The 16,020-nt window shown below is 39.8% G+C and overlaps 1 protein-coding gene across 1 annotated transcript in view; it reads right to left on the reverse strand.

Annotated features, from left to right (window-relative positions):
• Positions 1-773: 773 nt before the first annotated feature.
• TOMM7 (translocase of outer mitochondrial membrane 7) overlaps positions 774-16,020 on the reverse strand; it is a 176,059-nt gene continuing 160,812 nt past the window's right edge. The window contains exon 7 of the transcript XR_012512167.1: positions 774-1,356. The gene's annotated coding sequence lies outside the window, so the exon portion shown is untranslated. The remainder of the gene's footprint in view (positions 1,357-16,020) is intronic.

Consider the following 16,020-nt stretch of genomic DNA (forward strand, 5'->3'; position numbering starts at 1 on the left):
AAGCTTGATTTTTTTGTTAAAGCTCAGCAGTGGTTAAATCAACTGCTAAGAAGAGCCCCTTCCCAGAATATTTTCTTTTTTCTTTATATATAGTTTTCGAAATGGAGTCTCCAGGCTGGAGTGCAGTGGCACATTCTCAGCTCACTGCAACCTCTGCCTCCCAGGTTCAAGTGATTCTCCTGCCTTCAGCCTCTCGAGTAGCTAGGATTACAGACATAAGCCACCACACCTGGCTAATTTTTGTATTTTTAGTACAGATGGGGTTTTGCCATGTTGGCCAGGCTGGTCTCAAACTCCTGACCTAAAGTTATCCACCCAACTCGGCCTCCCAAAACACTGGGATTACAGTCATGAGCCACCCTGCCCCACCCCCCTAGAATGTTTTCTTGACAGAGTTGCTGGCACCTCCTCTTCCACCACTGCAGTAGAGTAGAAAAGTCCTGTGACTCCAAGGGGTTCCCTTTCTTTCTCTTCCAGATGTTTCCTCTGAGATCCACACTGTGGGTCCTTTCATATCTCTGGAAATAAATTGTCTCCTTTGAATTTGATTCAAAACATACTCCAGTTTCCTACACTTCAAGCTGCAACTACTTTTAATTAGTTCAAAGAAATCTCAGGGAACCAAATTCTTCAGTTCCGTGGCTTCAGAATAAGCCACCTAATCTCTCTTGGCTGTAGCTTCCTTAAAGGAAAATGATATGCCTCAAATTCTAAGAGTCACATGAACTTGGCAGAAACGTAAGCAGTTTCCACTATTTCCTATCTCTGTATCCTTTCTGGTTAGTTCCATGAAGAACTTCCACCCCTAGACACAGGCTGAAATCCACCTCACCCTCAGCAACCTTGGGTTTTGAAGAAGGTGGCGCCTGAGAAAAGGTGAGACCTGAGTTCTCAGGTGGAAAATGCTGTTCTCCTGCCAGCCCTGGCCTACCTGCCCAGAGCTATTGTTAGCTATTGTTAATAAATCTCCACCTGTTACGTGGAGATGGAGGGGGCTGGGGAGACTTCCCTGAGGAAATGAGACCTGAAGGAAGAAGGGGAGCAGTCAAGATAGCCAGTCCAAGGCCCTGCAGTGGGAAAGAAAGAAGCAATGAATGGACGAACGAATGAATGAGTGGATGAAGAAATGAATCATGAACAAACAAAAGGACAGACCAATGAATATGTGGTCCAGCCTCCTCCTTGATTACTGGCACCCTACCTTCATTGGGTTTCTTTCTCAATTAGCACATCATATTGCCAGGCACATGTGGTTACATTCCATCCGTCTATAAAGCAGGTGTGAGTCCTGGACACTTACCATTGTGATGAGAAGAGACTTCTGCAGCACTTACACAAACATTTCCTGGGTTCCTACTGGTTGGAAAGCACTTATTATCCAAATGAAAGGTGGAAAAAATCTGACTTCTGCTACTTCAGAGGAGCCATTCCCTTCAGGTTTTCATTAATTCACGCCCAATTTTTCTAGCTGACAGCTTCCATTTCAGCCCGCCCCATTGTCAACATCATTGAAACATTTTCTCATATGGGCTATAGCATTTTATTTTTTATTTTTATTTTTTTTGAGACGGAGTTTCGCTCTTGTTACCCAGGCTGGAGTGCAATGGCGCGATCTCGGCTCACCACAACCTCCGTCTCCTGGGTTCAAGCAATTCTCCCACCTCAGCCTCCCGAGTAGTAGGGACTACAGGCATGCGCCACCATGCCCAGCTAATTTTTGTATTTTTAGTAGAGACGGGGTTTCACCATGTTGACCAGGATGGTCTCGATCTCTTGACCTCGTGATCCACCCGTCTTGGCCTCCCAAAGTGCTGGGATTACAGGCGTGAACCCCGCGTCGGGCAGCATTTTCATTTTTTGGTTTGTGTGTGTGTGTGTGTGTCTGTGTGTGGTGGTTTTTTTTTTTTTTTTTTTTTGGCAATAAAATCCAGTAAATACCATAAAGACTTCAACCACGTCTTTCTTTCAGGGTGAAAAATCCTCAAGGGAGGTAAGTTTACTATGCAGAAAGAAGAAAAACTTTTGCTATTCTCAAGAAGGGGAGAAAGAGGGAAAAACAAAAAACAAAAACCCCTGTAAATGTCACCAGTGACTAACTCCATCTATTTTTGAAAGGCCCTAGGGGGTTTTAGGGCTTTCCATACAGTAGATTAAATAGTAACATTCCTCTGAAAAGGAATGTGCAGTCTTTGCTCCCTGGAGTGCTCACCTGCAACAGCTGTCAATAAGGGCCCGAAAGGTGAGTGGAGATGCTGGGGCCCAGAGCACAAAGCTTCCAACATCACCTCCTCCTGCTCTCAGGGACCACGGATCATTGGCATCTTTTAAACCCTTGAGTCAAGTGTGTCCCTTGTCTGTTACCTTTTCCCCAGGCCACTGTGGACTTGTGATAGTGCCTTTTTCGCACCGGCTTCTTCTGCCATGAACTCCATCTACACCTGATTTAAGACAGAAGACCTTGCAGGGCAGATGCCCAGGTTCATTCCCATGAGATGGCCCTGAGCCCTATCAAATCAATGTGTCTCCAAAGAAATATATCACTGTCAAAATTTAGAAAGCTTTTTCTTGTTTAAAAAAAATCACATTTGTATTATGCTGGTATTTGTTGGAGGAGGAGTGGACAAAGCAGCAAAGAAATACGACCTGGCTGTGGTTTTTAAGAACCACCATGTTTAAAAGGACTTGTGCTTGCAACTTTTTTTTCCCCCCGTATCAGGTTTAAGGTGTTAGGTTAAAAGTAAGTTTTACAATGGTGGTTCATTATATGAATCTCTCTACTTTTGTGTAATTTCATGCTTGAAATTTTCCGTGATAAATAGTTACAAAAGAAAGGTAAGTAACACGGCATTTCACATGCCATAGGATCCTTGCTGCTTTACTTCCCTTTTTCAGCCCCACTAAGACTCCACAAGCAGCAACCTCTGAAAGATGAGCTTCCAGCTGTTTTATGCCCTAACACCTGGAATCCTGCATGTTGCCACCCAGAATCTCAACTTACTTCACTTCAGTTGCTTAGAAGCAGGGCTCAAGTTTTTACACCTTACATTTTACCAATACTTCTATAAGGGAACTCTGTTCTCACCGTGGTAGAAATTAAAGGTTCTATTAAAGTTTTCATCTAAGAAGAAAATTACATATTAACAGGCATTCTGGTGTTATTTTTACCCTTTATTTAAAAGGTTAAGGTTCTAAGGAGATTTGAAAATTGCAATAGTATTATTAGGAGTAAATTTCATTCCTATGTCTAGAAAACATGTTAGCAAATTATGATGTCATAGTTTAATTTTGCAATACAATTGAGGATTTTATAACTAAGTCTAAATCACAATACATATAAGGCATGGAAAATGAATTCTATAAATGTCATTGTCGCAAATAAAAATCCATTGAACATTTACAAAGTTAAAAATAATTCATAGGCCGGGCGCGGTGGCTCAAGCCTGTAATCCCAGCACTTTGGGAGGCTGAGGTGGGTGGATCAAGAGGTCAGGAGCTCAAGACCAGCCTGGCCAACATAGTGAAACCCTATCTCTACTAAAAATACAAAAATTAGCCAGCCCTCGCAGTGGCACTTGTAGTCCCAGCTACTTGGGAGCCTGAGGCAGGAGAATCACTTGAACCCAGGAATCAGAGGTTTCAGCGAGCTGATATCGTGCCACTGCACTCCAGCTTGGGTAACAGAATGAGATTTCATCTCAAAAAATATAGAGAGAGAGAGGCCGGGCACGGTGGTTCACGCCTGTAATACCAACACTTTGGGAGGCCGAGGCAGGTAGATCACGAGGTCAAGAGATCGAGACCATCCTGGTCAACATGGTGAAACCCCGTCTCTACTAAAAATACAAAAAATTAGCTGGGCATGGTGGCGCGTGCCTGTAATCCCAGCTACTCAGGAGGCTGAGGCAGGAGAATTGCCTGAACCCAGGAGGCGGAGGTTGCGGTGAGCCGAGATCGCGCCATTGCACTCCAGCCTGGGTAACAAGAGTGAAACTCCATCTCAAAAAAAAATAATAATAATAATTCATAGCATGCTTATGAATAATCATGAAGGTGAAGTATATTAGCTTATGAACTTCTTAAGAACTGTTATAAAAATTCCACATTCCATCTGCACCACTTCTGGTTAGCAGGGGTATTCTACTCCTAACTGCAAACCCTTCTCTTAGCAGATGTTTTCTAATTCACCCAAGGCCAGGACAAGTTGGCTTCCCCTTCCCTCCTGCCCTGTAGATGGAGACTGCGGAACACATGAATAGGACAGAAAGCTGAGGACTGAAAGCCAACCTTGACCAGAGCACTATCCCACCCCACCCCACAGCTTGGCCCTGACGTCAAACCAGCTTCCTGGACTTCAGATTAGAAGAGCAAGCAGATTCCTCATGTTCCATTAAAGCGTCCACGGATTATTCAAAATAAAACCTTAAAACCTGCTTGAAAATATGGGTCATTTAGAACAGTATGACAGCCAGTCTGAATTCATGAAAACCCACTTTATACTTTTGTTTTTTCATAAAAAGTGCTGCCACACCCCTGGACCCGTCTGCAGACAAGCTGCCCTGCCGAAGCCTTTGGGGAAGCAACCTCCTTTATACTTCAGTGTAATTTATAGCAGTTTTTAAAAGCATTTTTAATTCCTTTCAAAATCATGGTGTAATTTAGGATAAGCTAGCAAAGAACTGTTTTATGGGTATTTCTTGCTTGGTGGCTAGGTAAAAAAGACTTTCAATGCAACTGTTCATTAAATTCTAAATTTTCTAAATACAATTTGGAAATCATTCATTCTTTGAGCTTTTTTGTTGTTTTTAAGCTTTTTAATTATTTCCCACTATTTAATTATTTTTAAGCTTTTTAATTATATTCCCACTCAAACATAATAGCAATGGTTCTTGCCAATTAGACTGAGATTTACCATTGGCCACACTATCTTAATTAGGCTATGACCTCTTGTTGGAGCAGGAGTTGCATGCAAGCCTTTAAAAGGCCATGCTGTACCACCTGGGCTTCCTCAAGAAATTCTACTCAGGAGGAGAGGACCTGGCAAATTGAATATGCAAACGCAGAGCAAAGTATGAATCAAAGGTATCAGTGCAGCTTCCCAGAGGTGCCCAAGCAGTACACGGATGCCATGTTAAGAATGAGTGCGTGCTGTGTTTTAGTTTAGCATACAAGTCAGTTCTATGTCACTTGCTCACCCTTACACACACAACAAGTGCACTTACTCCACGTATCAGCCTTCTTTCTCTTGCTCATAGCTGCAGAAGTTGGTATATTGACCCATATTCCAGAATCCTCAGGAAACCTAGCCCAACTTCTTGAAAGCCAGCACCAAAATATTCTCATTTTTATGATAACTGACAGAATCAAAATTCCAATATGCTTTGTCTAATGAAAAAGATGCAGGTAAGTGAAGTTCCATGTAAACAATTACACAAGTCAGAAAGGCATGACTTGGCCAAGCAGATATGAATCATTATAAAGGCGGGACTTCTAGTTTTACTTGAAGAGTTAAAGATGTTTATTTCCTCCAAACCTACTTAAAGGACATTACAAAAAGAAATTTTAAGAAAAAGTAACACTAAACAGCCAAGGTAGTTTGCCTATAGGACTCTAGCCACTAGAGTGGGCAGAATGAAATATCAGCAAAAAACAGGATTAGGAGAGAGGGTCAAACTGGATAAGGAAATGTGTTCATGCACATGCACACCAAAATTGCCATGTTGTCAACCTTTTTGAATCTCAGCTTCAGAATGCTTGGAAGGCAAGTTATGTCCTTTAAGCAAGAGATTAGACAACTCCCCTCAGGGAAAACTAAGTATCAAAGAGAAACCTCCCCTACCCCTTGCACAGTTAAAGTTCTTCCAATGGAAAAAAATGGGAGACCTGCCAGATGATCACCCTTCAGAGAAGCCCAGCAGCTAATGAAATTCCCCTAAATAAGGCTTCCCAGTCAACACTTTAGTGACTCTCCCTTAAAAATAAGTGACCACTGCTGGGTGGGGTGGCACAAGCTGGTAATCCCAGCTACTAGGGAGACTGAGGTAGGAACATTCCTTGAGCCCAGGAGTTTGAGTCCAGCCTGGGCAACATAGTGAGACTCCCATCTCTAAAAAATAACTAAAAAATAAGTAAATAAGTGACCAATATGTGAAAAGCAATTCTCTTGAAGGGAGCTAACAGAAATAAGAAATTCAGAAAAAATAAACAAGGAGATAAAAAAATGTTTTCAGCTAATATTAATGTCCTCAGAGAGACGGAAGATACATTCATGAAACAAGACATTATTTTTAAAAAGAGAGCTCTTGGGAATTCTAAATGTGATAGCAGAGATTAAAAGCAATAAAAGGGTTAAATAATAAACTTGAGCAAATTTCTCAGGAGGTATAGATAAAGAGATTGAGAAGGGAAAGAATATTAAAAAACAAAACAAAAAAAAAAAAAAAACAGAGAATCCATCCAGGAAGGCCAATACCCAGAAAGAGAGAATAAAGAAAACAGAATGAGAGAAAGAAAGACAGAGAAATGTAATCCTGATACATAATGCAGCTCAAATGCAGTTAGGGCTGACATAATTTGGCACATCATATAATGTCGAGGTCTCAGCCAACAGAGGCAAAAACAGAAAACCAACAGAATTTACAATGCAGGGTCCTCAATAGGTTCCGGAACTGGCAGTTTCAGATAGTGCTTCTGAAACTGAAGGTTATGGTAAAACAAACCAATCTAGGACGGGCTGGGTAAGGGCTGTGTGACAAGCAATTGAACCTTCAATTACCCTCCCTGCTCCACAGCACTGAGTATGTCCTCTTCCCCTCCCCTATGAAAGATGGCAGGTTTATTCTTTGAAGGAATCCTTCCTGACTAGAGGTCAACTGGCACACTGGTTGATTTGAGCACAGTAACATAAACCAGGGTTTTGGTGACCATAAAATGCTGAGACCCACAGCCCTCCTTCCACAGTTCTGTTTCCCCAATTGGCCACCAAAACAGTGACAGCATGCTTGCAACCTCAATGGCAGATTAGAAAGGTTTCTTTCTGAGGAATCTGACTAGTCCAAGAGAAAAAGGCCAGAAAAGACTGAAGCAAAAAAATGTGCTAAAACAAACAGTGCTTCCAGCTCACCCTACAGTGAAGCTCAAAGTCAACAAGCCATGTCTGCAGGCTACAGCATCCAATCCACTTTTAAGTCCTCTGATCCTGAACAAACATCTGAGGGTACCAGGTGTCTAAGGAAAGCCCAGGACAAGAAAACTGGAGAACAAAACAAATAGATATAAGCAACGTAGAGGAAATAAAACACACAGTGATTAAAACTTTAAAGGTATGATGAATACTCTCAGGGAAATAAGAGACAATGATATACCTTTGAAACAAGAATAGGAAACTATATAAAGGAACATAGGACGAGAAAACAGAATTGAGGCATTCTAGAAAAGTGAGTAAAATGACAGAGGGAAAAGCAAAAACCAGAAAATGAAGATATTAGAGAACCAATCCAGGAGTCTGGATATCTGATTAACAAGAGTTTCAAGAAGAGGGAAAAGAAAGCCAAGGGGAAGAAATCATCAAGAAAATTATTCAAGCAAATTTCTCAGACATGAAAGACTAAGTTTCCAGATTTCCTGAAGAGGTCACTGAGGCCCAAAACAATGGATAACAATAAACCCATATCCAGGCAGATCATTGTGAAATTTCACAACACTGGGGACTAAGGGAAGATCCTTTGTAACCTAACTACTGGAGTATGTTCTCCTCAAAAATGACAGAGTAAACCAGAAAAGAAGAGATGAGGAATCCAACTTGGGAAAAAAATCTAGAGAATTCAAAGGTCCGTAGTGAAGCAAAGTCTCAAGATAGATGACAGCTCTGCAACAGCCTGGAGAGCATTCAACTCGGAAAGGAGGGAAGGGATGGGCGTGCGGCGGGGTGGGGCGATGAGGAGTGGGCTCTCCTAAGAGAAAAAAAGAAAATGATAGACCATCTAATGTTGGTGTCTATTAAAGGCGTGTCTGCTCTGAGAGGTACAAAGGAATTCCACAAATAGAAAAAAAGGCAACAATTTTAGGAAAAACTAGAAAAGACAACCATAGTTCCCAATATTCAACTGGAGACTGTATTTGCATAAAAAGTTACATAAACACAGATGTTTATTTAAGCAAAAATTGCATTATCTTGGGAGGGTGAGGCACAGGAACAAGGAAGGATAGTATAAGAGTTGGGTGTTCAGCTTTCATAATAGATGATTATGTCTAAAAGTCACAATTGCAAACAGTATATCTAGGCATATTATTTAGAAGCGCTGAGACGTATATGCGAGAAGAAATGGCTAAAAGAATACAAAAGTTGTTGCCTCTAGGAAGGAGTGATGGAAGAGTGTAAAGACTGATACAAGGAACCACTGATATTTCTTTAATACTATTTAACAAAATTTTTATTTATTTATTTTTATAGAAACAAAAATGGACTTATTTTTATAGAAACAAGTCTTGGACTTGTCATCTTGCCCAGGCTTGTCTCAAACTCCTGGGCTCAAACAAGTCTCCCACCTCAGCTTCCCAAAGTGCTGGGGTTACAGGCATAAGCCACTGTACCTGGCCTAACTTTTTCAAAAATTAAAAATGAAAAAAAAGTTATTTCAGAGACAAAGTCTCCCTCTGTTGCACAGGGTGAAGTACAGTAGTGTGATCACAGCTCACTGCAGCCTTGGACTCCTGGGCTCAAGCAATCCTCTTGCCTCAGCCTCCCAAGTAGTTAGGACTGCAAGAGTAAGCCACCAAGCCCAGCTAATATATTTTTTATTTTTAGGGATGAGATCTCACTATGTTGCCCAGGTTGGTCACAAACTCTTGGCCTCAAATGATCCTCCCACTTTAACCTCCAGAGTCACTGGAATAACAGACATGAAGCACTGGGCCTGGCTATTTAACTTTTTAAATGATGTGCACATTTATCTTTGATTAAAATGTTATTTTTTTTTCAAAATGAGAAAGTAAAACAAATATAAAGGATGTTAGTTCCTAACTCACTCAATGAGTCAACATTGTCATGAACTTAACTCTTCCAGATAAGGGGTCTTATTCCCCTTCTTCTCAGCATCTGGCACAGAGAGGCACTCAACAAATGTTTGCTGTTTAATTGATTGCTTCATTGATTAATAAAAACAAGCAGTCAAAAATAGGTTTCTTTAGCTACACTGATAGAAAATACTAGGAAAAAGATTAATAGCTAATACTCTTTAAACACCTGCTATTTGACATCCTCTGTTCTAAGTGCTGGGCATTTATCATATTGCTTAATCCTCACAACAATCTCATGAGGAAGATACTGACATTGTCCCCATTTTATCAACAAAGAAATTGAAGGACAATAAGGTTGCATAACTCATTCCAAGTCATACAGCTAGGAAGTATCAAAGCTGGGTCTAGGCTAGTCGCAGTGGCTCACGCCTGTAATCCCAGCACTTTGGGAGACTGAGGTAGGTGGACTGCCTGAGCTCAGGAGTTTGAGACCAGCCTTGGCAATACGGTGAAACCTCATCTCTACTAAATTAGCCAGGCACGGTTGCAGGTGCCTGTAATCCCAGCTACTCAGGAGGCTGAGGCAGAATTGCTTAAACCCAGGAGGCGGAGTTTGCAGTGAGCCAGGAATGCGCCACTGCACTCCAACCTGGGCGACAGAGTAAGACTCTGTCTCATTTAAAAAAAAAAAAAAAAAAAAAAACTGGGTCTAAACCCAGACTGGCTGACTCTGAAGTCTCTGCTCTTGACTGATGAGCTTTATAGCCAAGAAGGAGGTGTCCTGTAGTCAGGCTATAACTGGTATATTCTGTTCTGTTTTGAACACACCCACACATGCGTGTGCACACACACACCACACACACGCCACACACCACACACACACACACACACACACACACACTCTTCAGAAGTAGAATGTAATTACAGAAAGTTGAACAGGATGTGAGGAGATAAAAATCCGTAACAGTGGGTGTGAGGAATGGTTTTTCGATGAAGACAGTCTAATTATGCTTAAAGAGGGCTGATAAAGAACAGGGATTAGATTTGTTTTTTTATGTCCCAAGTAGTAAAACCAGAACCAACAGTAAAGATTATTTGGGGCTATATTTCAGTTTAAAAAAGAAAGTTTCCACAGTTCCATAGGATATCAACTGCTTTGGAAATAGTTTCATTACTGAAAATTATAAGCTCATCAAACTCCAGGTATGGAAGAAACTAAGGAATTTCACTCAATCACCCTCAGGATGCTTGGATTACCTTTACAGCACACTCCTAAAAGATCTTCTCAAACATCCCAGAGACAAAAAAAAAAAACACACCAGAGGTGGCATACTCTTCTTTTTTAATCAGAGTTACATGTGCACATAGTTGAAAGAGTTGAATAGTTATGTAAGATTCATTAAGAAAAGCAGAAGTCCTTCCCTGGAGGCACCCACTTTCAATTTTCTTTGGCAATTCTTTTTGAAATCTTTACCTCTATATTTCTAAACAACAAGCTTGTATTGCTATTTCTTTATTTTTTAGTATTAGGTATTCTGCACTAACTGCCTACAATGTTGGATGAAGATTTCATTTTTTCATTCCCCATACACAATACACACACTCTCTCCATCTTCTTATTATTCCAATGTAGTTTATCTATTGATTTGGGTTAGATCAGTATTTCGTGTTCACATTATTATAACTACAGAAACACTATTCAGAGCTGAGTCATAGGGTAAGTCATAATTATTTTTCCTCTTCTATACAACTCTTGTGTTTCCCCTGAATTTAAGAAACTTACTTTTTGCCTTCACTTAGTTTTCAAAGTATTTATCAGTAATTCAAACCCTCAATTTTCCACCAAATGTCTAAATTTCCTCTCAAGACATTCAGACACATCAGATATTCGAGCCATTTCACACTTTGAAGAAGCCTCTCTCAGAGTCTCCTGGCCTATTCTAATGTGAATTGATTACCTCCAAGCCTGATGCAGAGTTACCATCTGGGAATTTTCCTTTACCATCACTGGAGATTCCCTTTACCCTTCTCCCATTTTCTGTATCTCCAATCTTTCTCTCCTTTGGTTTTCTCCATTGTTTTAGTGGTGCTAAAGTGTGGCTTCCTGAGAAAGGCTGTGTAGTAGCTGACCTTTTGGAATCTTTTCAGGACTGTATATGTCTTTATTCTACCTACAACTTGATTCAAAATTGTATTCTAGCTTCTCTTGTTACCGTTGAGAAGTCTAGAGTCATTCTGGTCGCTGGTTCTTTATATATGACCTGTCTTGCCTTCCTTGAAGCTTTTAATATCTCCCTGAGCATCTTGAAGTTTCACAGTGTTACCTTGGGTGTGGGCCTATTTTCTCGCATTGTGGTCGGCATTCAGTACCACATTCAGTTTCCAATTTCAGTCAGGAAACTCATGTCTTCCAGTTCTGGGAAATATGCTTGAATTACTTTGTTGATGATTTCCTCCTTTAGTTTTCTCTGTTTCCTCTTTTGAATACTTGTATTCAAATACCATACTTCCTGAACTGACCCTCTAATTATTTTATCTTACTATTTCCCTCTGTTTTCTGTCTCTTTTCTTTCTCTTATAATTTCTGAGCTGTTTCCTTAATATTACCTTCCAACCATTCTATTGAAATATTCATTTTGGATGTCATTATTAATTTCTAAGAGCTTTTTTGTTTTATTAATTGCATTTTCTAGCATCTTATTCTCATTTTGCAGTTAAAGTATTTTATTTTCTATCTACTAAAATATTAATAACTTTTTCCTTGGAGGTTTCTTCTGCTTGCATAATCCTTTTTCCCCACTCTGAGTTAGCTTTCTCCAGTTGTTTATTTGAATGTTTTGGTCTTTATCTTTCATTTGAGGCTATTCTCAGTGGTCTGCTATTCCTTGACTGTCTACCCTTAAAATTAAAAAGCTGATTGAAAGCTCTGATCTTTGAATATGGCTGTCCAATTTTGGCTTCAAGTAGGATAATCTAGCTGAGCTGTTTCTTGGGGAACCTCCAACCTCAGAAACACCAAGTATTTCTTCTTGGGCTGATCAGATATGCAGGGGTATGATTTTCCGTTTTTCTGTTTGGAAACTAGAGTCCTTCATGACAGAGTCTAAGAGCCCATGGGTATTTAGAGATAATACTTCTGTCACTGACTTTACCTACGCTTGAATCTACAGTCTAAAGACTGTGTTTTTATCATTTCTAGAGGAAAAAAAACTCCGGGCTTTTGCTAAGGTTGAAGTGGGGATGGAGCAATGATCCAGCATCGCTGAATTGTTTGAGGGAGAGGTCCACCACTCCAACTACTTCTCAACTTCTCCTCTTTACTTGGTTTCCATAGATAAGTAGCTGGTGCCACCAATTCCAAAGTCTTTGAGAGCTTAAAAGTTAAAATCAAGGAATTCACAATGTTTCCCACTATCAGCTTAATATTCACCTTGCCCAGATGTGTTGTCAATTACCACTTGCCCATCACTTTCTACCTTCAAAATATTTTTGGTTGACCTCCTGTCTCATTCTCCTATCCTTGTGGGTCTGTGCCTCTTAAAAACAATCTTTATTTTAGTTTGAGTGGTTTGAGGCAAGAGAAGGAACTAGAAAGGTATGTTTAATCTGCCACCTCTATCCCAAATCTCCCACATTCCATTTATGGGCAGTTTAAAAGAAAATTTCTTCATATTGGTATAACCTCTTTGTAGGAAACCTGACCATTCTATCAAAATTTTAAACACAAATAAATTTTAGTCCAGCAATTTTACTACTAAAGATTATTCTGAAGATATATTCATAAAAGTGGGTGAAGAAATGTTCATTACAACATAAATACATAATATATAAATACGTAACAAATGAAATACATCAATACTTGAAGAAAAAACAGGAAACAGTCTGTGTCTATCAGTAGAAACATGAATAAATAAATCACAGTACGGTTGTCCCTTGGTATCTGTGGGAGCTTGATTTCTGGACCCTGTCAGATGCCAAAATCCACGGACGCTGAAGTCCTTTATAGAAAATGGTGTAGGATTTGCATATAACCTATATATATCTTCCCAAATACTTTAAATCATCTCTATATTACTTATACTACCTAATACAGTATAAATGTTATGTAAATAATTGTTATACTATATTTTTAGGGAATAATAACAAGATAAAAAGGTCTGTATACATTCAGTAAGGTGAAACCACTCCTTTTTTTTTTTTTTACAAATTATTTTCACTCTGCAGCTGGTTGAATTTATTGATATGGAACCCACAGATACCAAGGGCTGACTATATATATGCATAAAATATGAGACCTCCCAGCTGTTTAAAAGAATAAGGTAGATTTGCATAGAGGCAGACAAGCAAAGTGACAAAGACCATGATCTCTGAAGCCAAAGTTCATATACCAGCTTTGTCACTGCATAACCTCAGCCAAGTTATTTACTTTCTTTCTGCCTCTGTTTTCTCATTTGTAAATGGGCTTGGATTAGTTTCCTATGCTGTATTAAAAAAATTGCTGTAAATTTTGAAGCTGAAAGCTATACATATTTATTATCTCACTGTTTCCATGGGCCAGGAGTCCAGATACAACAGTGGGGGCCTCTGCTCAGGATTCCACATGACTGCAATCAAGTTGTCAGCTAGGATGTGTTCTCATCCAGGAGCTTAACTGAAGGAGACTCTGCTTTCCAGCTCACTCAAATAACGGTATTGATTCTGTGTTACGGAAAGGTTTGCTTGCTTGAATACAATTATTGCTTTGCTTGAGTCTATAGACTATTCACTAAAAACAGCCTGAAGAAAACAGGACCTTCAACAGAAATAAAAGAAAATATGCCAACCAACAACTCTGGGAATGAGCTGACCAGACTGATAAGAATAAGGCTCACGGCACCTGCAGAAGGTCACAGAACATTGACCAAGAAAGCAAGGAGACTGTGCACCTTTTAACAACAATGTTTTATCATCATTTCCCCTGATTTCCTTTAAAAATCCCTTATCTGAAGGCACAGCTCAGAGAAACGGTCATTGAATACTAGTTCACTGACTGTTCCAGGTTGCTGACTTCTTAAATAAACCTAACTTTCCTTTCATCAAAGCTCATCTCTTGATTTTCTGGCTTTCAGGTGATGAGTGGCCCAGGCCAGAGAATGGTTATAAAGTTGTTTGCAGAATTCATTTTCTTGAGTCTGCAGGACTGAGGAACCCAGCTTCTTGCTGGGTGTCAGCTAGAAGCTTCTAAAAGCACCTACAGTTCATGCACCATAGTCACTTACTTCATCAAGTCAGCAAAAAAGTAGCTAAAGCTAGTTGGCTGGCAAGATAGAGACTTGCAATATAATCACAAGAGTAAAACTCATCATCTTGCCATACTCCATTGGTTAGAAGCAAATCACAGGTCCTATGCACACTCACGTCGATTACAAAAGGACGTGAACCTCAAGAGGCAGAGATCATCCTGGGGGATCCTTACAGTCAGTCTGCCATAGAAGTTAACAGCAGAACCTATCTCAAAGGGTTGTTGGGAAGATTGAAGGAGTTATTATACAGAAATCGATTAGGCAATGTCTGGTTCATAGTTAACACTGAATAAATATTAGAAATTATCATCTTTATTATCTCACCTGATGATATAGAAATATATCCAAGGAATACGTAAAGTGAAAAAGCAAGTTTTAGAACAATAGACAATATAATCTCTTTTGTTTAAAAAATTTAAAACATGCAAACATATATATTCAGACATATATATAGAATTTTTCTGTTAACGATTAATAATTGTGGAGAAAAATACGGAAACAAGAAGGGGGAAAAAGTACCTCTTTATATTGAATTGAAATAGAGCTCATAAAAACTACCTGTTGATGGCAATTACTTAGTCTCTTCCCTGAATGAGCTCCAGTTTTGGAGTGTTTTTCAAAGGGATTGTTACTGGCATTTGCAACAGGACAGTTCTTCATTGTGAAGGACTTTTCTGTGCTGTGAGATCATTTAGAATCCATGGCCCCTGCCCACTAAGTGCCATCAGTGCCCCCCACCCATGCGACAACCCAAAATGTCACTTATCACATTTCCAAAAATCTTTTGGATAAGCAGGGAGGTTTACTGTCCCTTGTTGAAAATCACTATCACCCTTTAAAAAGATAGTACCCATCACTGCTGCACAGGTCAACAAGCAGGATGCCCCATAACCTTTAAGTGCCCTTCTATCCCTGGGGTTTTAAGACATTACTGATCCAACCCAAGTGCACTTCAGCCGCTCTCAGTCTAGCGTGCCTGCAGAAACTAGACATTTTTCCTAAACCCACACTTCTAGGGTAGATCTTAACCCCAAACCTATTTAATTCAATTCAGCTGCAATTTATTGAGAGTATTTTATGCACAAAGCATTAGACTTGATGCTACAGGGAACAAAAGAGAGTTTTCAGAGGTGATCTCTGCACTCAAAGGGCTTCCAGTCCAGTTGGATTGCACAGGATGAACCCATGAGAAACAGTAGGAAACAATGTAAGGCAGGGTATGATTAAGAGTTAGACTTCTACCACCAGTGATACTACCAGTTAATGTTTCTTTATAACTGTACTTGTGGCTCCTTTACAGTTCTCCATCTTGGAAGACAGTCCCTTAAGGGTAAAGGGTACATCCATCCCCCACTATGGCAAAGGAAAAGGATTATCCTTACTTACACCCATCAGGCCCCAGTCCATGATCAGGAATGAATCTGTCTTACCAAATGTCAGAGAAGTATCCCGCATCAAGTTAATGTGACAATCGAGAAATATTCCCACACATTTTCAAATACCTTCAGGGGGTAACTACCAAGGTTGAGAACTACTTTGACTCTGTTTTTTTAAGGTAGCTGCTACACAGTGTACAAAGAGAATAGAATTTGGGGAAATAATTTCCCCCATCCCTATTTTAGAAGTGAGAAAATTGAGGCTCAGAAAGTCTAAGTAACTTGTCCAAAACTATTCTGTGATCAAAGGCAAGTCATTTAACCTGTCTAGTTCTCAATTACTTTTT

This window comes from Saimiri boliviensis, chromosome 10 (genome assembly GCF_048565385.1).
Source record: "Saimiri boliviensis isolate mSaiBol1 chromosome 10, mSaiBol1.pri, whole genome shotgun sequence".
Taxonomy (NCBI): Eukaryota; Metazoa; Chordata; class Mammalia; order Primates; family Cebidae; genus Saimiri; species Saimiri boliviensis.